This window comes from Pteropus alecto, unplaced genomic scaffold (assembly GCF_000325575.1).
Source record: "Pteropus alecto unplaced genomic scaffold, ASM32557v1 scaffold46, whole genome shotgun sequence".
NCBI lineage: Eukaryota > Metazoa > Chordata > Mammalia > Chiroptera > Pteropodidae > Pteropus > Pteropus alecto.
The window spans coordinates 2,981,027-2,987,444 of record NW_006439231.1 but is presented as its reverse complement, the minus strand read 5'-3'; the positions used below and the strand labels follow the sequence as shown (position 1 = coordinate 2,987,444).

The window sequence follows — 6,418 nt, the reverse complement described above, 5'->3', positions numbered from 1 at the left end:
ACCTTCCCACCTCTACAAAGCTACAGCCCTCTCTGGTGTAGCCATTTCTCTCTAGAAACATACTTCAACAAATCTTATTTTTCCTAAACTTCACTGATCTGTAATTCTTTACTGCATCAGCGGAAAAGACAGAGGCCCCTTTTGCCACCAGGGCAACAACGGATTTAGATTGCCACCAACAGTAACACCACCATATGTTTTTTTTTTACCTTTTATCATCTCAAGTATCTATCTTTGTGCACAGTTATGTACTTGCTATACGGTTCCTATACTGCATCTAAATGAGGTACAATCAAGAAAATTTGAATGGAGGACACAAGCCTCTGAGACTCAAATTATAGTAAGGAAATTTGAGGGCTCAATAAAGTTTAAAACAGCATGTGCTATTTTCTGTAATTCAATAATTTGTGAACCATTTTTATCCTCTCATATGCTCATATTATTAAAATAATATCTCAAGTAAAAGAAGAAATTACATAAAATCCACAAATTCCGCCATCACTAATGCAATTGAAATAACTGCTTTTCTTTTAGAAGTGAATCCTAAAACTCTCCAGATCATCTTCTCTTCTATTAATCTACCTGATTACATTCCCAGCCCTAAAACTATGCTGTCTTTGGCTCATACTGAAAGACTGTGCAATCCAGTTCTTATGAATAGAAATCAGGAGTGAGGAACTCATATGTTCTCTCTTTTAGTGTCAATGAGATTGTTGGTGTGCAATGAAACGTGCTCTCTAGAAGAACTGGCCCCTCAAGAAATAGCTTTCTAAGCAGGTAATCTTTTTTCAGAAGTTTTTTTTCTATATTAAGACAAAACCAAAGTCTTCGTAGCTTAATAACTTGCAGTGCTTTGCATCTCATACATTGGTCTCACCATCATACTAAAATAAAATATCCATCACATTGGAATTTAAATATGTGAAAGTCAGTAAGAGATGAGAGAGGAGAGGGAAGAGGGAACAAAGAGAAATGTACAAAGAACAAATCTAAGTGACTCCGGGCTAGGTGAGATTTTTAATTTAGCCAGGTGTTATCTCATTAGCAAGGTGTCTTTATGCCTTGAAGGTGCCTTCATTCCTTTTTTCTTCATTAGAAACGAATTATTCAACTGGTCCTCTTGTTATACAGTTGCATCATGCAGTAGTGGATGCATAAATTCTTCTTGGTTTGTAACATGAGGACAGGAGGGAGGCAGGATTTGCTCAGATTCATCATGGATAGTGTCCTATACGAATTATATTATATTTCTAGGGATGTTGACCTCTCAGTTCAGGGTAGAAAATTTTCTCTTTCAAGTTGCAATTTTTCGTCAAAATGATTTTAAAATATCAAATGTATAGTTTATTTCAAATATGACTGTGGAAGCAAACTACTGCTTATTATTTAAAGCCAACTTTATAGTCAGAAAAGTTCTATCCCCATGAACTATTTTACAGTCAGTACAGTAATGAATAGAATATTTTAAAGGAAGATTTAAGTAAATGGAATATTTGTTATGTTAGTATTCTACTAACTAGTGCTCTACTAGTTTCGCTATTTTTAATTGTACGTTATTCTCTAGATACATAAATAGCACCAGAATGTTTTAAATTTCTCTGTTATTCAGAATAGGCAGAGAACTTTGCTTTCTGATATCACATAGTTTCCTTTGTATACACTCTCACAGAATGTTGATCTCCAATTAAATGTCATACGAGCTCTTGTCTGGGAGTACTGTAGTTTGCCAAAAAGTTCCTCCTGAACTTGCAGCCAGTTGTGCCACAAAAAATACAAACTGTCCAATTTCACAGAATTTTCAAAAATGGTTTTCCGTCAGGGATTGCCTTCTATTTTCTAACCAAATAATAGCATTTTTCAGCCTCTGCTTCTTTTTACATCTTAGGCATAATTTATATGCAAATATCCTTCTTATTATAAACCTTGATCTTTCTTAGATGAAGCTTACAGAAGATTTTAAGTGTCCTTTTGGCTTACTGACAACAAATATATTTAGGGAAAAAAAGACTGTGACTTACAAAAGCTTCCTTACAAAAGCTAAACTGATTTCAAGGCCTCTGAACTAATCATATAGAATTAGTGGGGAGGAGGGGAAGATGATGAGTGAGGAATGTGTTAAGTGTTAAGAATATCATGGTGGTTTGCTTCCTCTCATGGCCTGACAGCCTTGATCAGCTAATTAGGAAACCTTTACCCACACTAGTGTTAATTTGTTATTTAACCCCCATGGGAAATCTTCACACCTAGAAGTCACTTCTGTTAGAATGTGTAGAAATATTTAGTTTAAAAACAAGGAGAACCCAGAAATATATGGGAAGATAAAGGGAGGACATTCCTTACAAATGATCTTTTCGTTATTTTATGCCATATAAAGGATGGTCTGCAAAATGAGAAGAGACATTTGTGTGCAGTGTGTCAACTTTCGATCATTTGACATATAATGTGAATCATATGGCTGATTAAATCCATCTCTTATTCTAAGCATGAAGCTTAATTATATCAAAAATCTCAGAAGCCCCACTGGCTGGTTGAGCCTGACTGACAAGAACAGTATTTACTGTCAGGTTCCATCTAAGCCAGGACTCGCTCTTCATGTCTTCATTCTTCAGACTGTAAGAATGTTAGACTCCCATCTCTTGAGATGGGTTTTCTCCAATAATAAGAAGCACTTCATCAAATGGTTTATTTATATTTTTGAAAGCTAACTACAGTGGGCACCAGAACAGGAATAAAAGCAATAGCCTGCTTAGCGACCTGATCTTAGATTATTTCATTGAGAACCACAATTTTTAAGAGGGTGCTACTTTTCTGTGTTACATATTTTTTATTTCTAGAGAATAATGATCTTTTTAAAAATCCAAATATTTAGAGAACCCTAGCATATTAAACAGTTCCGGAAATAAAATACTTGATTCAAATATATTTTAAACTTACAGATTTTATTTTCCTTAAATTTAAAAGAAAATATTTAGACAAAAACATTTAAAATTAATTTTTAATCTTTCAAAATATTAAAAATGAATTTAAGATAACTCAAAGAATTTCAGTTTAGTATAATGAGATAACAAAAGGTTATACATATTGCTCACTTATATATTAGATGAAGGAAATCTGTATGTCACTCAAAATTATGTCTGTCATAAAAATTATTTTGAGCTGAAAGCAGTTGACAAGCAATAAATGCAGAAAAAGCTTCCCTTTTTCTGCCCAAAGGCAGGAAATAAATTTTCATTTTACTAGAGATGGCCCCTTATCAGCCCAGAGATGGCACCAGAGGAATCTGCAAACAATCTTGATAAGCTAAGCCTTATCTTTCCAGTTCAGGAAGATATGGATCACCTATCCTAGGTGGAGATTCCTGGCCTAAACGCTATTGTCTTCTCAATTTTTCACAAATTTATAGTCTTTGTCTCAATAGTATAAAAAACTGTTTTGGTTACTTTTCTGGGTTTTCATTCTCTTGTGAAGGCTCCCATGTACATGTAAAAATTCAATAAAATTTGTATGCTTTTCTTCTGTGAATCTGTCTTTGTCAGTTTACTTTTCAGACTTAGCCAGGGTCCTAGGAGAAGTTAAGAAAACTTTTTTTTCCTTATATAGGCATTGTTCTAAGTGCTTTATGTGTCTCAAAAGCCCTAAATTCTCACAATAAGCACATAAGATAAGTTTGTTACTATCTCCTTTATGTAAGTTTAAGGAAGAGTGTGTGAAGAGCATATATGGAGAATGAATTAAAAGTTAGGACTTAAGTATGTTTATGTTTGAGGTACCTACTAGACTTCAAGTGCAGATATTTAATAATACGTTGGACAGCAAGTCTTCAGTTAAAGGCACAGGTCTAGGCTGGAGGGATAAATTTTGATTCATCTGCATATAGAGGATAATTAAGATCATGAGATTGGATAAACATACTACGGGTAGACAAGGAGTCTAAGGAATAATCCCTAGGGTATTAGAACTCTAGAGCTTCAAAAACAAGCAAACAAGCAAAACCCAAAAAGCAATTAAACAATTGAGTTAACTTCTGTGATAGGCCAGTAAAAAGAAAAAAAAAAAAAAAAAAGAAACAGAAACACTGATTTAGCAGTGAGGAAATATTGTAAACAAAAGATATTTAGGCATAGTGGGAGGAAAGCCTAAATGAACTAAATTCAAGAGAGAAAAAGATGAGAGGATTAAGAAACAGTGAATAGTCTGCAGCCATGCCCCCCTGAACATGCCCAGTCTCCTCCGATCTTGGAAGCTAAGCAGGATCAGGCCTGGTTAGTACTTGGATGAGAGACAATCTAGGAAGACCAGGTGCTGTAGGCTAAAAAAAACAAAAAACAAAAAACAGCGAATAATGTAGAACTGTCTTGAAGTTTTGCTGTAAATAGCACAAAGAAATGTGGTAACAGTCAGATATTCTCAAGGAAAACTTTTATTTTTTTTTTTATGAAAAATACCATAGCATGCTTTTGTGCTTTGAAAAATAATCTAGCCAATTTTGAAATAAATTAACAGCTAAAAGAACACTGAGACCAATTGTTAAGAATACTCTCTCTAAGCAGAAAGGGAGCGTGAAATTCAGTTCAGAGTGCAGATTTGGGCTTTGACAAGAGGATGAGCTATTAAATTATGTGAAGGTTCTCGATACCATTGGGGCCACTACCCCTATTAATATCACATACTTGGTACCTTGGCCTTTACTATGCAAAAATTATAGTTCTATAATCTGTATCACCTTTGCATTTAATTTAAAAATATCAATAGAATGTCTTAAATGCAATACAAATTATAACAAATAATTTATAACAAAATAATAATTAGTTTAATTTCTAGAACATGATTGCACTAGAAAACCTGATTAAGTAATTGAGTGACTTCAATGACAAGGAGAATCCATATTAGTATAAAAAGCACAGATATGAAATAATACATTTGTATTGTACTAATACTCAAATACCTGAAATACAGTGAGCTTTGTTGTGGGGGACAAATTAATTTTCAAAAGTGGTGAACAGCTATTGTTAAATTTCTGGACAAATTAAAGTAAAATCTTCCCTCAAGAATATAAGCTTAGTGAAGATGATGCAGGACAGAGCAAATTTCCCCAAGTGATGGAGAGACCAAGGCCTGCACCAAAAGAAGAATAGGATCCTTTGGCAGAGAGTGAAGAAAGGATTCAACACACACGCCAAAGTTATAGTCAAAAGGAACATTTATTGGAGAAGCAGTGACACTCCACTAAGTGTGGTCTCCTCTCAGAGACAGAGAGTGAAAGGGATGAAGAGAGGCTTGGAAAGATAGTGAGTGGAGAGGAGGCCTAGAGTTCAGGGAATTCAGTTTATATATCATTTAGTTTCTCTGAGTTATTGTTCAAAAGACTTTGTTAACCCATTTCCTTTGATATGGACATACAGTGAGGAAGGGGAAGGGTATGCAGGGTGAAAAGGTAAGAATCTGTAGAGCGAAAGGCCCACTGGCAGTTCCTAGCCTTTAATCCATGGGTTCTTCATGGTTTTAGCCATAGAGAATGACTCTTGGTTCCTGTTTCCCCCTCACAGGTGTGGGGAATGGGTTGTTTGTTATCCAGCAGAAATCTTCTTTTGTTCCGCAGGTGTCCTCCTGTCCTGGCAGCATATTGCATTCTCTGATTGTGGCTTGATTAACATTTTTAATTCTCTTGCTTCCTCTCTACATTAAAATTAACTGTAAATTTAGTGTGTATTAAAGTCAGGACAATTTTTCTTTATGTTTACTTTCTAAGTAGAATTATATTGTAGGCATAGGTAACTATAAACAGATTTTTAAAATTTATTTATTTATTTTAATCAGTTTCAAGTATACAGTACATTGGTTAGATATCTATATAGTTCATAAAACAATCTCCCCCATTTCTCCCTCCCTCCTCTGGCCCTCTACTTAGCCAACATATTAATGATAACTGCATTCCCTATGCCATGCTCCCCATCCCCGTGACCATCTATCAACTACTAATTTGTACTTCTTTAACCCTTCACCCCATTCTTCTAGCCCCCCAACTCTCCTCCTCCCTGTCCGTCACCAAATTGTCCACTATATTTGTGAGTCTTATAAACAGATTTTTTAATGTACATGAATGAATGGCGAGACATTCAAAAGCCGAAAGGCATATAGAAAAACCCTGTTTCAAGAGCATGACTATCCTTTTTGTTGCAGTTTTTACAGGAGTCCCAGTCTCAGCCATCTAAAAGCTAGTGTTACCTCTCTTCTTAATTATTTTATGTGTGAAAATAACCCTAGGAATCTCTAGGTGGTGGGACTGATGTTTGAGAATCACTGATCTATAGAAACAAATATAAAGGCAGAGGAAATGAGTAAAAGTACAAGTTGTGTAACTGCACGCAAACTTCATTTCTTTAATATAGTTTTCTTTTCTCTGATTCAAGCTGGTTTT

At 34.9% G+C, this 6,418-nt stretch overlaps 1 pseudogene; it reads left to right on the top strand.

The window, feature by feature from the left end:
* Positions 1-4,192: 4,192 nt before the first annotated feature.
* Positions 4,193-4,311, top strand: LOC112483538 (annotated as a pseudogene).
* The last annotated feature ends 2,107 nt before the right edge of the window (positions 4,312-6,418 follow it).